The sequence below is a fragment of the Cupressus sempervirens genome, chromosome 8 (assembly GCF_028749045.1).
Source record: "Cupressus sempervirens isolate cs-2001-9-10 chromosome 8, ASM2874904v1, whole genome shotgun sequence".
In the NCBI taxonomy this organism is placed as follows: domain Eukaryota; kingdom Viridiplantae; phylum Streptophyta; class Pinopsida; order Cupressales; family Cupressaceae; genus Cupressus; species Cupressus sempervirens.
The window spans coordinates 515,483,774-515,501,514 of record NC_143125.1 but is presented as its reverse complement, the minus strand read 5'-3'; positions in this window follow the sequence as shown (position 1 = coordinate 515,501,514).

Sequence of the window (17,741 nt, the reverse complement as noted above, 5' to 3'; positions counted from 1 at the left end):
TCCAACAGCTGAGTGTTAAAGTCACCCATAATAATTCCTTTCTTTAAATTGTTGCTCTGCACTACACTTTGAGCTCTAGTCCAGTAATTCTTTCTTTCTCTCTTATTGTTAGGAGCATATAAGTTCATCAGGAACTAGCATTCATTGGAATGGAAATGAAAAACTTTGCACAAAAGAATATTACCATCATTGTAGACCACTTCCATTCTAAAATTTTGGTATTAAAAAGGGTCAGTAGACCCCCAGAGGCACCATCAGAATCTGAAGCCTCCCCACTCATCAAGTTGCTAAACTTAATCTTCCCCAAAAAATCCTTTTTCATCTTAGTTTCCTGGATCATCAAGATGTCTGGTCTCTGATCTCTTATCAGGTTCCTGATAATTTCTTGTTTATGGGCTCCATTAAGGCCCCTAATATTCCATTATATGATCTTCATGATTAATTCTAGAGGTAGAGGAAATATTCTAGAGGCAGAGGAAAATACAAAAGTAAAGTTCCCCTAATCTATTTTTCATGTGAATAAATTGGTCATATTACAACTAGGTGCCCAAACAAGAAAAGAAAGGATGAGAAGAAAGGTTAGAAGTGCAATGGCAAGAAAGATTTAAAATCATTCATGGACAAAGGTAAGAAAACATGTTTTATGGCTAAGGATTCTAATAATAGTTTACATTGCTGTGAAAAATGAATTTGATGATGATGAATAAGATAAGATGGTACTTATCTCTCATGTGAACAAAAATGATACATGGATCATAGACAATGGATGTTCACATCATATGACTGGTGAAAAAACAAATTTTGAACACTTTGAAGACTATGATGGTGGTAGTGTAAGGTTTGGAAACAATGAACCTTGTTGCATAAAAGGAAGAGGATGAATCTCATTAACCAAAGAACTTGTAGGTGATAATGCCTATTGGGTTGAAGGACTAAAACATAATCTATTGAGTCTAGCATAGCTAATCAATATTGGATTCAAGGTGGAATTCATGCATGGCAAGGAAAGACTACTGGATGACAAAGGAAAACTGATTGGATTAGGCAAAAAAAAAGGTAACTTGTTTTATCTTGATCTTGGTGAATGCTCAAGTTTTATTGCTCAAGTTGAAGAAAGTTGGTTATGGCACAAAAGGTTATGTCATGTAAATTTTGATAACATGGTGAAAATAAGAAAATTTATAAAAGTAAGAGGCATTCCTAGTTTGAAGAATCTTGATGTTGGTCTATGCAAGAATTGTCAGATTCATAAAATGGGAAAGACTAGCTTTAAAAGTAAAAACTTTCAGTTTGAAGATATTTTGGAAATTGTGCATACTGATTTGTGTGTACCTATTAGAATTGAGAGTTATACTAGAGAGAAGTTCTTCATTCTTTTTGTTGATGACTACTCTAGAATGATGACTATTATATATCTAAGAGAGAAGTCAGAAGCATTTGAGAAATTCAAATGATATTTGGCCAGAGTACAGAAGGAAAAAGGAAAAACATTGAAATTCTTAAGGTCAAATGGAGGTGGTGAATTCATCTCCAATGAATTCAATAACTTTTGCATTAAAAGAGGAATCAAAAGATAGGTATCAGCCCTTGGAACTCCCAAGTAGAACGGAATAGCTGAAAGAAGAAATAGATCTATCATGGATTGTGCAAGGACTCTAATGATTGAAAAGAACATTGCTATCAAATACTAGAAGGAAGCTATCAGCACTGTAGTTCATACCTTAAACAAAGTACAGTTGAAGAAGGACTCATTCAAAACACCCTATGAGTTATGGTATGGCTATAAACCCAATGTAAGTTACCTAAAAGTATTTGGAAGTAAATGTTATATCTTGAAAGAATCTAGAAAAGGAAAATTTGATGTGAAAGGTGATGAAGGTATATTTTTAGGATATTCTTGCAAGAGTAAGGCATATAGATGTTTGAATTTGTCTACTCACAAAATCATAGAAAGTGCACGTGTGAAAGTAGATGAGTTTGCAGAAAGGACTGAAGAAGAAAGCAAAAGGGAACCAGAAGATTACAAGAGATTTTTTTTCATTGAACCTGATACATTTCTAGACACATTTTTCAATCAGGAGACTTCTACTCCCAAGTCTTCCTCAGTTACCAAGTTGCAAGAAGTTTAAACCAAGTCACAAGTACCCAAGTCACATTCTGAAGCTACCGAGCCAATGCCTACCGAGTCCAAGTAGCTAGAACCTAAATTTGAAGTTCAAGAGGATGACAATGCAATTCATTCAAAAGGAAAAGAACCTATATTGGCCAAGTATATCAAGAGGCATCATGTACTAGATCAGATTATTGGAGATAAATCAGAAGGTACTATGACAAGAAGTAAGCTAAAAGGTACATGTTTACTTGTTGATTTTGAACCTAGAAATGTCAAAGATGCATTGGAAAATGGAAGTTGGATTGAGGTTATGAATGAAGACATAAAGAAAATAGAAAAGAATAAAACCTAGGCTCTTGTACCTAGGCCTAAAGGTAAAAATGTGATTGGAACAAAATGGGTATTCAAGAATAATTTGAATGAAGATAGTAAGGTATCAAGAAATAAAGCTAGATTGGTATGTAGAGGCTACCCTCAAGAAGAAGGAATTGATTATGGTGAGACTTTTGCTCCTATTGCACGATTGGAAGGTGTTAGGACCTTACTTGCATATGCAGCACATAAAGGATTTAAGGTATACCAGATGGATGTTAAATGAGCATTTCTCAATGGTATCTTTGATGAAGAAGTCTACATTGAACAACCTAAAGGTTTTGTTGATCCAAAAAAAAGGCACATGGTCTACAAATTACACAAAGCATTTTATGGTCTAAAACAAGCTCCTAGAGCATGGAATGAGAGGTTTCATAACTACCTTATTCAGATTGGTTTCCAGATAACTAATGACAATAGTAGTTTGTACATCAAGGAAGGACCAGATAACAAGATTGTTTTGGCAAAAATATTTATGGATGATACTTTATTTATAGGGAATGATGATCTATGCAAAAAAAATTCAGAGATAATGAACAAAGAATTTGAAATGTCTATGTTTGGTGAGATTAAGTTTTTTGTTGGTATTTAGATTCAGCAGAGCAAGAATGGTATCTACATCACTCAGTTTAAATACATCAAGGAGATACTTAAGAAGTTTGGTATGGAAGATTCAAAACCAGTTGGAACCCCCAATTGTACTACACTAAATCTTACCAAAGATGATGAATCTAAAGAGGTAGATCAAACCTTATACAAATCAATGATTGGAAAAATATAATATGTAGTTCATACAAGGCCTGATTTTTCTATTGCAGTTGGTATAGTGGCAAAATTCTCAGCAAAACCTAGAGAAAATCACATGATGGCAATCAAAAGAATCTTGAGATACTTAAATGACACAAAAGATTATGGATTGTGGCATAAACTTGGAGGAAATTTGGACTTACAAATGTTTACTGATGCTGATTGGGTAGGAAACATTGATGATAGAAAGAGTACAAGTGGTGGAGCATTCTTTGTTGGAAAAAGATTGGTATCTTGGACAAGCAAAAAGAAAAATTGCACATCCCAATCTACAGCAAAAGTAGAGTATGTTGTAGCAGTAGTGAACTATTCTAATATTGTTTGGTTTAAATAGATATTGGAAGGAATGAAGGTTGAGATCAAAGAACCAATTGTTATGTTTTGTGATAATACAAGTGCAATCAGCATATCAAAGAATCCAATATTGCATTCCAAAACCAAACACATTGCTATAAAATACCACTTTGTCAGAGAATTGGTGCAGGATAAAGAAATCAAATTGGAATATGTACATACAAAAGAACAGATTACAGACATATTCACCAAGCCATTACCTAAGGATGCATTATTGTATCTAAGAGCAAAGTTAGGGGTCATTCCCCTATCTGAAGCTCACTAAAATAAAGTTTTAGTGATGCATCAACAGGAACCAAGTTGAAGATCTATCAGGTGATGTAGCATAGTCAAGAGAATATTGCATATGAATCAATACTCAAGGTACATTGATACTCATTTGGTATGTGTTGTCTTTGGCATGTGTTGTCAAAGAGGGAGAGTGTACTATCATATATTTCAAAGATTTGTTTGAGGGAGAGTTTATGTAATTCCTTCACAAAGGAAGATTACTGCATTAGAGAATTTTGTGGCATTAAATCTAAGAGGGAGAAATTTTCTTTCTAAGAAAGACTTGTTTTCAAATTTCATTGTGCTATGACATGTTATGTTGCCATCAATGCCAAAGAGGGAGATTTTTGGATACAATTGTCTAATTGTGTGTTGTTTTTGATGTTACACAAATGTCATATTAGTTGGTAGACAATGCTTACCAAGCTCAGTTGGTCAGTAAGGCAATTTTTAGTGTCTACCGAGCATTCCTGAAAATTACTCTGCAAAGACAGTGTCTACCAAGCTCACTCGGGCATTGAAGGAAATTGTGGTAGGAAGTAGTGTTAACTAAGCTCTCATGGTTAATGAATGAAAGTTGGTCAGAAGTTAGTATTTACCAAGTTCATTTGGTTTCCAAAGGATTTTCTAGGTTCGTAGTGTTAATCAAGTTTATGTTGGTTAACACAAGAAATCATTTTAGGAACAGTGTTTACTAAGCAGTGTCGGCCAATGAAGGATTTTGTTAATTTGAGAAATGAAGTTTAACTATTTCAAGTAATGATTCCAGTCAACTAAGGTAATAATTATTGGTAATTGTAAGTTGTAAATGAGCCAACTTCATAATCTGAAAAGATATAAATGAAAGGTCAAGTTGAGAATTCTAAAGTATAAGTGAGTATGCAAGTGTATTGATTGTTTGGAAAAGAAAGTGTGAGTGAATTTGAAGGATGGTCAGATATCCTTGAGGAGTAGCAAATTTATATTTGATCAAGAAGGATCTAGTGTGAAGGAGAACATAGATCTGTAATCAGCAATTCAGTTGCATCTCATTCAGGTCATTTCATTATTACTTTCTTACCATTGTAGCAGTGATTCCAAAATCTCTTAGCAGAATTGGTTTAACAGCCATTTGTAAATCCTCTAACAAGGTGACAATTCTATTCAATTGTTCTAAAGACTTCTTGTAAGGCCACTCCTAACATGGTGATTAAATCCCCTAACAAGGTCACACCTAACAATGTGTTTTGTAACATTTAACCAAGTTGGCTCCTAACAGGGCTCACTTCAGAAGAGTAAAAATCAGTAGCTAGTTACTTGGTGGTTTTTTCCATATTGGGTTTCCATGTTAAATCTAGTATCTCATGTGTTCATGTTATTTCTTTTATACTTGCATTTTAATCACTATGAATGTATAAGATCTGTTAAAGTTAACATACACTGCATTTATCAAGTTACATCATTTTAAGTATGTTTACCAAGTGACAGTAGTAAATAGTTTTATCAGACATCTAAGGGATCTATGGATTTGTTTTTGTGGTAACTAATTCACCCCCCCTTTTAGTGACTCCATCTATATTTCCAACATATACTAGAGTCCATAAGGTGTTTTATTTGTAACTTTGTTCAATTATACTCAATTTAGAGTATAGAAATAAGTTTTTCTTTCCTCTCGATAGTATATATGTGCAACCTCCCTCCCAATCAACAATTTTAATGCCCAATCAGTAATTAATTTGTTTCTTCTTTCATCTATTCTATTCTGTTGTGGGGTCCTCAGTGTAGATAATTGTCTCTTAATTACATTCTTATTATAGAAGATAGTAAACTCTATTAGAAGGTAAAGTCCACTAAGATAATTGAGAGAGGGGGGGGGGGGGGTAGATCAGTTATCAAACTATTAAAAATTTATCAATCTTATTAATAATCAAGCATGTCAGCAATAAAACTAATAACCATAAGAAAATACACATTGATGTAGGAGCATACTATGGTTTTTAGCAATCATGGATGTTGGAGGTATCTTCACTAGGAGTTGTGGACTCGGTCACCAAACAATGGTGCTCAGTCGCTGAAGGGTCTTGTTTTTGCCAAGGAGCTTGGTCATTGAAGGGTGCTTAGTCAATATTGGAGATTGGCACTCTCTATGGTACTTGGATTGTATTGGGTTACTCACCATTCACTATTGTTCTCAGCATGTGTTGGTTGCTTGGCATGCACTGGGAGGTCAGTGATGCTTGTGGTTTGGTTGATGCTCAGCTTGGTTTTCCTGACGCTCAATTTGGTCTTGGTTCCTATAGGTGTTGAGTTGTGTGTGAGCCAAATTTTTTTATTTAATTCATGTTGTAGCCAACTTGTGGCTCAACATATATTTAATGTATGGGATTTAATTTAATTTGTAATGAACTCGACCAACTTGTGGCTTAGTTGGGTAAGTAGGGGGTTTTGTGGAGTCTTAAGGCATTATGGATCCATTGAAGAGAAGAGGGTGTGAACTTTGAAGGGCTAGTAGTTACAGCTTGAGAACCATAGAATAGCTTGGTGGACCTGAGGGTACAAGTGTAGATGCATGTCTATAAATAGGAAGAGTCCCCCCCCCACTTCAACTATTCATTTAGATTTGAGCTCCTCTAAGCACTTCACCTTCTTCTTGGTATTCTTATCCAGCAGTGGATCTGGAATAGCTGAGATCAAGATTTTAAGTTGGATCTTATGGGATCTTGTAGAACTATTTTTTGATCGATGTTGTATTTGGCCCTAACTTGGAAGGCCTTACAGTTGGGCACATTACATGCAATCAATTATCTATGAATAAAGAGTTGTGGTTTGGTATTAGATCTTGCATTTTTTATGAATTATTATTTATTTGTAGTTGTGTTTCCATTGTGTGGTTATTTATAAGGATCCATTTTACCTCCAATAGGGGTACCCTAAGATTCTCATTTCATTAGGTGGTATCAGAGAGAAGGTGTTCCTAAGTGTGTAGACAGATCACTAAAGCTGAGGTAGTTTGCATCAAGACTTAAGTGAAGGCTAAAGCTGAGGAGTTGATTGATCTTCTAGATTTTTAGATCTATTTCTTAGGGTTTACAAAAAAATTGGAAGATGCCTCCAAGAAGATTTGATCATAGGGAAATTAATGATCTTAGCGATGTTGTGGAAGAAATGATCTCTGAGAAGATTAGAGAAGAATTTAGATCTGTGAATGCATTTATGAAGAGTGACATGATTTTGAAATTGTGAGTGCTTTGTGTGTTGTACCTAGGCATGTGGGTACTGAAGATGGTTACGAGGAAGTTGTTGAAGATTTTGCAATTACTAGATCTAGCAGTGAGGATAGAACTAATCATGTGGAGAGACCTATTGGAACTAGGGTTGGTTAGTTTTCTCAACCTGGGCCTTAGTTGAAGTTGAAGCATAAGATGGAGGTTTCTAATTTCTCAGGTTATTTGACTCTTGGTGACCTAATTGATTCGATTGGTGAATTGGAAGACTCCTATGAGCTAAAGGATATTGAGGATCCAGCTTAGAGTGATGTTGGCACAAACTAAGATGAAAGGACATGCTACTCTTTGGTGGAAAGAATTGTAAAGAGACAGAGAGGAGGAAGGTAAAATGAAGATCACTAGATGGAGGTTAATGGTGACTAAGTCGAAGGCTAAGTTCATTCTTGGTGATTATGAAATTGAGTATTTTAAAAGATCATAGAATCTGAAACAAAAGGAGATGTCTATGAAAGATTATACTAAGGAGTTCCACAAGTTGACTATTCAATCTGGACATAGCGAATTGTTAAAGGAGAAGGTAGCTCATTACATTAATGGTTTGAGATTTAATATTCAGGATGAGGTTTGTATGTTGAATATTTCTTCGGTTGAGAATTCTTATTAGTATGCCTTGAAGGCATAAGATAAGTTGAAGAGGAAAGGTCAAGGTAGTGCTAGAGGGAAAGACAATAAGGATAGCTTAGAAAAGACTAAACTAAGTGTAGAAGGTGAACCAAAACCTATTGATTAGAAGATAAGGATAGATGGAAGTGTGTTTAGTGGTAATTGTTTTAGATGTGGTAAAGAAGGGCATAGGTCATTTAAATTTCCTCATGGTAGGAAATTTTTTGCTATGAATGAGGTTGTAATCCAAGACAATCAACCTGAGAATGGAGAGAGTTTACTAGCTTGGCAAGTACTAGTTGGTTAGAGGACAATGTATTCTTGTCAGAGGACTAGTTTGTTCAAAACTGGTTGTAAGTCTAGTGGTAAAGTCTACAAGGTGATTATGGATGGTGGTAGTATTGATAACCTTGTTTCCAAGGAGATAATTCAGAAACTTGGTTTGAAGAGAGTGAGACATCCTTATCCTTATAGGATTGGTTGGTTGCAAGGTCAACATGCTTTGGAAGTAAGGGAGAAATGCCCAGTTGATTTCCAGATTGGGCAATATAAGGATCAAGTGTTGTGTGATATTGTGGACATGAACAATTGTCATATTTTTCTTGGTAGACCTTGGCAGTATGATTGTAGGATTGTGAATAATTGTGTCAAGAATGTTTTTACTATTGCAAAAGGTGGAAGGAAGCATTCCCTGATTCCTTTGTAGAATGAAGAGCTTGGTAGGAGGAACTGGAGTATTGGTAGTTGAGTCAATTTGAAGGATTCTGAAAGGATTGGAGATTAGCATGGAATGAAAACTTGTAGCACACCTAGGATGGATGTAAAGAAGTAGAAAAAGAATGAGGGAAAGAGTGTACAAGTTGAAGACTTGTAGGATATGTATGCAAAGAACTAGTTTAGGATTTATGTGTTGAAACCAAGGAGATATTCTTCCACCTATTAAGAACATCTTTTCAAACTTGGGGTAACTGATGCGGGAGTATCCTAGTCTTTTTAGCAATCCTACATGTTGGACGTATCTTGGCTAGGAGTTGTGGACTCAGTCACCAAACAATGGTACTCAGTCACTAAAGGGTCTAGTTTTAAACAAGGAGCTTGTTCTTTGAAGGGTGCTTGGTCGTCATTGGATTTCAGCATTCTCTGTAGTGCCCGACTTGTATTGGGTTGCTTGGCATTCATTATTATGCTCAACATATGTTTTTTACTCATCATACACTAGGAGCTCAACAATGCTTATAGTTTGGATGATGCTCGACTTGGTTTTCTTGATGCTCAGGATGGCCTTGGTTCTTGTAGGTGTAGAGTTGTCTATGAGTCAACTTTGGGTATTTAATTTGTGTTGTAGCCGACTTTGGGTATTTGATTTGTTTTATAGCTGACTTGTGGCTCAACATCTATTTAATGTCAGGGATTTAATTTCATTTGTAATGAACTAGGCTGACATGTGTCTTAGTTGGGTATAAGTAAGGGACTTTTTGGATTCTTTAAGCATTGGGGATCCATCTTGAAGAAGAAGATGTGAACTTTGAAGGGTTGGTAGCTATGGCTTGACAACTAGAAAATAGCTTGGTGGACTTGAGGGTATAATTGTAGATTCTTCTTGGTGTTCTTATCTAGTGGTGGATCTAGAATAGCTTAGATTGGGATTGTAAGTTGACTTTTGTGGGATCTTCTAGATCTTTTTTGTAATTTTTGTTGTATTTGGCCCTAACCTAGAAGGCCTTAAAGTCGAGCACATTACATGTAATCAGTTGTCTATGAATAAAGAATTGTGGTTTGGTATCAATTCTTGCATTATTGTTGCATTGTTGTTGTTTTGTTTTTGTGTTTCCATTACGTGGTTATTTATAGGGATCTAATTTAACTTTAATAGGGGTACCCTCATATTCTCGCTACATCACATATACACAATAACACTAGATATGCTAACTAGGGAAAACCTTGATCAAAAGGAAAATCCTAGTGAGGATGGTACTCACAAGATGATGTACTAATATAAAATTTCCTTGTAAGAGGATGGACTCTATTAGGAGCCAATGAAATACATTCAGTACATATCAATCCATGTTATGGTGATTCCAACCCTATTAGGAGTTGTGTCATCCTTGTTAGGAGTTGTAGAAGGTAGATGGACCCAATGTCCAAATAGCTTTAGGGACAAGACCACTAAACCCACTATCCAATTGGCCTCTATATTATTCCTTTCAAAATAATAGAATGAAATGACTTTAACTCCTCTATCCTCTTGACTAGACCAAACCTCTTCAAATCTCAATACTTGATCTTTGAACTCGCATTAATAGTCCCTTGGATTTGTTACACACATTTATCAACTTCACATATCACTTGTACAATTCACACAATTACATATTATATCACAAGGAAAATAAACTTCCTTTATACTATATCCTCAAAATAATTCTTTGACTTGGCTTTGAGGCTTTCCCAATTAATTATAATAGGACCTTGTTAAGATAATACAATTTATTATGTATCTTTCATAGTTATAAAATATTGTCAACTCATAGTAAATATAATTTCTCACACATGTGACCTCTGATCTCACACACTTGCTTATGTCATCATCAAGTTTTCTATTATCATTGTATAACTTTTCTCATCACGATTCTATCCCTATTAAGAGATACAATCCAAACGTTAGAAACCACTTCTCAAGTATTATGTCCATACATTGTCTTCTATAATTCTTGAAGAAATCCTGCATATCTTCACCTCTATGTCTATGCATTTTTCCACTTCATTTTGACATTATGTAGAACATATCCTCAACTATTCTTGACCTTTTCATCAATACATAGTTTCTACAACCTCGTTCTCTATTTTCTACTTTTCCAGTCTTTATAGAAATAATACTATATTGACATCAATGACAAACACAGTCATCAATACAATATGTTAGTCATGCTAATGAACTCTCCAATTCTTATGATACTCCTACAAAGGAATATCATCAATATTTATGCTCACAATGTCCCCCTTTGACAGTAATGGCAACATAGATTAAAACATCTAAGTCCATGAATACCAAATTAATCACCATTGTTTCTACTATTCTCTTCTTTTCATATCCTCTTCATCAATAAAATCTAAAACTCACAAAGACAATTCTTTGTATGTGCTATCTTATCCTTATATGGATGGGTATTAGTTGTTCACAATCCTCCCCCATTGGTATAACTCAATGTTTATCCCCATTCACATCAATCTATCCATGAATAATTCTCCTCTGTAGATACATCTCCCACATACTATCAAAAGATTTTTTTTTCCCATGCATACATCTCCCACATACTATCTGAAGATTTTTTTCATGTACAATTATCCCTCATTAACATCAATGATAAAGGCATCATTATGTCAATCAATTGCTCAAAGTTGTCAACTAGTTCAAGTATTCAAAGACACTATTGCATACCAGCTACCAAGATTCCTTGATGACTCTTCTCAACCATAGATACTCCCCCATATAGGAAGCATCACCATTTAGTCTAGATACAATAGTGCTATGTACCACTAGATTGATGCACTCTTTGCATCATCTACTCAAAAGTAGGCAAGGGCATAACCCCAAGCATACATTGCAAATACTCAAATGTATCCTTAGGAAAAGGCTTCATAAAAATATATCTTCAATTTTCTCTTTTGTATCTACATACTCTAGTCTAATTTCTTTCTCAATAAATTTATCTCTCAAAACATGATACTTAATAAATATATGTTTAGCCTTATAATGTAACACACAATTCTTAGACATACTTACTATACTTGTGTTATCACAATGTATGATAATAGGTTCTAAAAACTCTATCCCAATGTCCTTCAACATCTATTTCATCTATATGATCTAATTACAATTTTTTTCTAGTGCTACATACTCTACTTTTGTTTTACTCTATGAGATAAAGTCTTGTTCCTTTCTAGCCAAAAAACCCATTTTCCTCCAAGGAAAAATGCTCCATCACTTATACATTTTTTATCATCTATATTGCCTACCCAATTCGCATCAGTATATGCACACAAAGTAAAATCACTTGATCTATCATACCACAGTCCAAAATTAGGTGTACTCTTCAAATATCTGAATATTCTCTTTATTGTTGAATAATGTTCTTCTCTAGGATCTGCTTGAAATCTTGCTACTATACCAACTACATTTTCTATGTATGGTCTTGTGTGAGTCATATATTTCAAACCTTCAATCATGGATCTATATTTCTTCAATAAAACTTCTCATTTGTGCAACCTTGAACCTTGAACAATCACTGCCATCACCATCAAGTTTTCTATTGTCACTATCTAACTTCACTCATCGCGGTTCTATCCTTCAAAGATACAATCTAATCATCAAAAATTGCTTCTCAAGAACTCTTTCTGCATATTGTCCTATGCAATTCCTCAATAACTCTTGCATGTCTTCTCCTCTTTGCATACACACTATTCCACTTCATCAGTATTTAATGTAGAGAATATCCTTACTTACACTTGACCTTATCATTAATACATAGTCCATATGACCTCATTATTTGTTTGCTACTCTACCAATCTTTACAAAAAAAAATACTATGTTGAGATTAATGACAAACATAGTCATAAATGCAACATGTCAATCATGGTAAAAATATCCCAATCTTCTCTAGAAATGCTTAGGATACTCCCCTAAAGGAATACCATCAACATTTGTGCTAACAATCTATCCCTTTGGCATTGATGGTGTATTGTCTTAAAATAGAAGTACTTCATATGTTAAGATTGTTTAGCCCTCTAAGTAAGTGGTCTAGGGTCATTTCAAGCACCTTGAATGGGTCTTTTCATGGATTTGGTTGTTTTCCCCTACTTCTTCTTCTTCTTCTCTCTCTCTCTCTCTCTCTCTCTCTCTCTCTCTCTCTCTCTCTCTCTCTCTCTCTCTCTCTCTCTCTCTCTCTCTCTCTCTCTATTTCTAGCCTATTTCTGACAACTTGCTCTATGAAAATGAGGACTTTGACTTCTAGGTCAAGGATGACCTTAAGGTCAAGGTCTAACTCAACCTTGACCTAGGTCAAGGATGACCTCAACCCTAACCTAGGGTAGGGTCGACCTTGTTAGTGACCCCAAGTTCATTTTTTAATTTATGAAAGTTTTGGGATCTTGGGCTTTGGAAAGTTTTTTTTCCATCTTTTGGGTTGATTGTTTCAAGTTTCAAAATGGTAGACTCTTAAGTTACATTTAATCTAGGTCCACTTCTAAAGGTTAAGGTTAAATAAGATTTAATGCTCCCAGGTTAGCATTCTCTAGGAGTTAGTGCCTTAGATCTCTATATATGGAAGCCCTCTTCCCTCATTTTGACATCTACAATCTACAATCTAATCATTTATATGAGCATCCACCTACATGAAGTGAAGATCTACTATCCACCAAGAATTCAAGTGTTCAAGAATTCAAGCATTCAAGATTCATCAAGGAGATACATTGTTAACCATTGAAGGATTCAATCTCTATGCAGCCCTCTTGTTAAAGATTTCTCCATTTATATTCATCCAAGCCTTCTTATATGAAAAGATACATTCAAGATTGGTGTTGAAGATCTAATGTCATTTATTTGAGACATCCTACATATATTTCTACACTCATTTAGAGCATTAGTACTTGTGGATTCAAGGATTTGAATCCTCCACAAGGATCTCAACATAAGCAAGGTGAATAGTTCCATTACCTTTGTTTATGTATATTACAATTTCAATTATATTTCAAAGTATCTAAACAAACAAAACATTTTTCTTGAAGATACAGCTGTAGAACAATGAATTGGAGAGCAGATTTGGATACCCTCTTCATAGAACTTGCGAGATCCATGAATAGAAATTTTTCCAAAGAAATTTAGGTCAAGTTTGACTTTTCAAGGTACAATTATTCCCTAGGGTAAGATTGTGCCTTACTATTAGGTTCAAGGTCGACCTCCCTTCAAAAGGACAAAAGATTTCTAGGTTTTCTCCATCTCAATATTTCCAATCTGGAACAGGTTGCGGAATTCCCCAAAACTATACATAGACATTAGAAAAAAACACTTTCTAGATTTAAGGTTAGTATTTGTCTTTTATCTATTTCAAGATTTAAGCACATACTCTTCAAAATAGAAAGACCATAGGACCTTTTTTCTCCCTATTCTCCATTACATGATCTATTTCTACATTGATCACTTTCTTGTGCTTAATCAATTTGGATCATTCCTTTTAGAAATTAGGTTTGAGAAGAGAATCTATTTTCTTTCTATTCATTTTGGTGAACCTGACACACTTACCCTATTTTCTTTTGTGGAATTAGATGCCCTATTGTGATTTGTGGTGTTATATTTCATTTTATATTTGTTAGATCTTTTCTTGCATTAAGATTAGATTTAGTTTATGCTCTTGTATTTTAAAATTCAAAAATACAAAAAAATTGTGAAATCTCTTTCAAAATACAAAAATATGTATGCTTTATGTTTTCTTAGTTTAGTTCATTTACATTGCATAGATTTATGATCTTTATTACTTCTATTCCTACTTCTAATCTTAGGGTTAGATGTAGTCATAGACTTATGGGTACGTTTGAGCCTGAGTCTTCTTCTCCTTTCTTTAGGATTCCAAAAGAGACTTTGACTCTTCCTAATTCTAATCCTCTTATGGAGAAAAACTCTTCTAACTCATCTCATTATGAGGATGATTCTTTAAGAATTCCTCCTCAACAAGTCCAAAAAATTTCAAATGAACTTGATTCAATGGGTAATTGGCTTCTTCAAGAAAACCATAATCAAGATTTTATTCAAGCTATTGAGGCTCTTAAGAAAGTTATTTATGATAGTGACCAAGGTGTTAATCTTTTACTCACCTTGTGCGTTCCATTGTTAAACCTTTAGCTCAAGAAGCTCAAGATTTAGGGTTGTTTCCTCTTGTCACTAGTGTACAAATTTCTTATGTTCCTCTTCCTTGTGTTCCTATTTATTCTCCTTCTTTAGTGATTACGACTGTTCCCTCTATCCTTATGAGATTTCCTCCTATGTCCCTTCCTACATCACAACCTTCTTATCATACTATTCCTTTTAGTTATTCTAGTCATATGCCAATTGTAGTTCCTAGTGTTCCTCTAGTTGTGTCTTCTATTCCTATAGCTTTGTACACTTTACGGCCTAGTTTTTTTAATGTTTCTAGTTCTCCTATTTCCTCACATGATTCTACAATTATCATTTTGGCTCAAATTGTGTCATCTTTACAACAGAAACTTGCATCCTTCACTCAAAACAAATTTAGTATTCCTACTTGTGACATGGGAAGTCCTTTGTCTCAAGATATCATCCGTACTCCCATTCCTCAGCAAGTCAATATGCCTCGTCTTGAGAATTATAATGGTAAGGGTGACCATGTTCATCATTTTAAAACATTTCAAATATTTTGTAGTGATTATGCTCATGATCATAGGATTTTAGCTAAGTTGTTTGCTTGAAAAATTTTCATGACAATGCTTTCCAATGGTTTTTTTCTTTGACTCCTTATTCTATTATTTCATATCCTCAACTTCCCAATGCTTTTATTCAACAATGTCAAAACAAAATTGGCTTGCAAGCATCTTTGACTGATTTGATACATTCTAAACAAAATTCTAAAGAAAAATTAACTGAATTTATTGGTAGATTTAAGCATTTGCATGCTCAAATTTCCTATCATGTTCTTGATATTGATATTCAGTGTATGTTTATTTCAAATTTGCAAAAGGATATTAGAAATAAGATTTTCCTTACTATATTTACTTCTTTTCAACAGCTTTGTGCAGCACTTCATTATCAATTACAAGTGAGTCAATTTGAGAGAAAAAATCCAATGGATCTTGTTCCTATTGATAAAAGTGATGCTACTCCTAATCCAAATAAATTTCAAAAATTCACCATGTCAAGATAACTAAACGAGCAAATGAAGTTACTAACAAAGTTGTTGCATCTCAATGCCACTTTTGTGGCTTCTACTTTTTGATTAAATCATACATTTACTCCTCTCTCGAATTTCTAAATTCTATTATCAATACATCATTAACTTCTAATATGATTACTTTGCCTCCTATTTGACATCTTTTAACTACTATGATGGCATCTAAATCTTTTGATCTAAAAGCTTTTTGTCAATATTATTGTTAGAATGGTTGTGATAGTGAGAAATTTTATTCTTTAAAACATAAGGTTCAAGACTCAATTAATTATAATGCTTTATCTGTTGATAATTTTGATGGTAGTGGTAATAAATATGTTTCTCTTCCTCATAAAAATCTACAAATATATATGAATCCTTTACCTACACATGATATTAGTACTATTAATTAGTCATCTTCTATAGTGTGCATCAACATTTCGTTCAAATAAATAATAGTGTTTTGTACCACTAGATTGATGCACTCTTTGCATCATCTATTCAAGATTAGGCAAGGGCATAACCCTAAGGATATCTCACAAATACTCAAATATATCCTTAGGAAAAGCTTTCTTAAAAATGTCTACAATCATCTCTTTTGTATTCACACACTCTAGTCTGATTTCTTTCTCTATAAATTTTTCTCTAAAAACATGATAATTGATAGATATACATTTAGTCTTAGAATGTAACCCATAATTCTTAGACATACTTATTATACTTGTGTTATCACAATGTATGATAACAAATTCTGAAAACTCTATCCCAATGTCCTTCAATATTTGTTTCATCCAAATGATTTGATTACAATTGTTTTCTACTACTACATACTCTGCTTCTAATGTACTTTGTGAGGTATAGGTTTTTTTCTTACTTAGCCAAGAAACCAATCTTATTCCAAGGAAAAATGCTCCACCACTTGTACTTTTAATGTCATCCATACTGCCTACCCAATCTGCATAGGGATATATGCACAAAAAGTAAAATCACTTGATATGTCACACCATAGTCCAAAATTAGGTGTACCCTTCAAACATCTAAATATTCTCTTTATTGTTGCATAATGTGCTTCTCTAGGATCTTCTTGAAATCTTTCTACTATACCAACTATATTTGTTATACATGTTTTGGTGTGAGTCAAATATTGCAAACCTCCAATCAGGGATTTGTATTTCTTCTACTCAATTATAGGTATCTCATCTTTATTAGATAACTTGTGACCAATTATCATAGGTCTTCCAACAAGCTTACAAATTCCCAAACCAAATATTTTTTAAAAGTCTTTCAAATACTTATTATGTGATAAGAAAACACCATCATAGTTCTACACAATTTGTAGACCTAAGAAATATTTAATCTCACCAATCATGCTCATCTCAAATTCATTCTTAATTTTATCAGCAAATTTTTCACTTTCTTCATCATTTTATCCAAAGAATATGTAATCCACAAATATTAAAATGATCAACAATTAATTCTCAATTTATTTCAAATACAAATTACTATCTTTCATACCTTTATCAAAAGCCAATTTTGTTAAATCCTTGTCCAACCTCACGTACTGGGTTCTAGGTGCTTGATTTAGTTGATACAATGCTCTCTTCAATCTACATACCATATCCTTTTCTTTTGTGAAAGGAAATCCTTTAGGTTGCTCAATGTATACTTCTTATTCAAGTTCTCCATTCATAAATGTTGATTTTACATCCATCTAATATACTTTAAAATTCTTGCTTGTTGCATAAGCCAAGAACGTTCTTACTGCTTTAATTTTGGCAATAAGGGAAAATGTCTCTTCAAAATTTGTACCTTCTTGTTGTGAATATCCTTACATTCTAGTATTTTTATATTTCTCACAACCTCACCTTATTCATTCATTTTATTTCTAAAAACCCATATAGTCCCTATAACATTCTTGTCTTTAGGTTTAGGAACCAATTATAATATCTCATTCTTCACAATATGATCTAGTTCTTCCTTCATTTCTTGAATCCAATGATCATCCTTGCATGTTTCATTTGCACT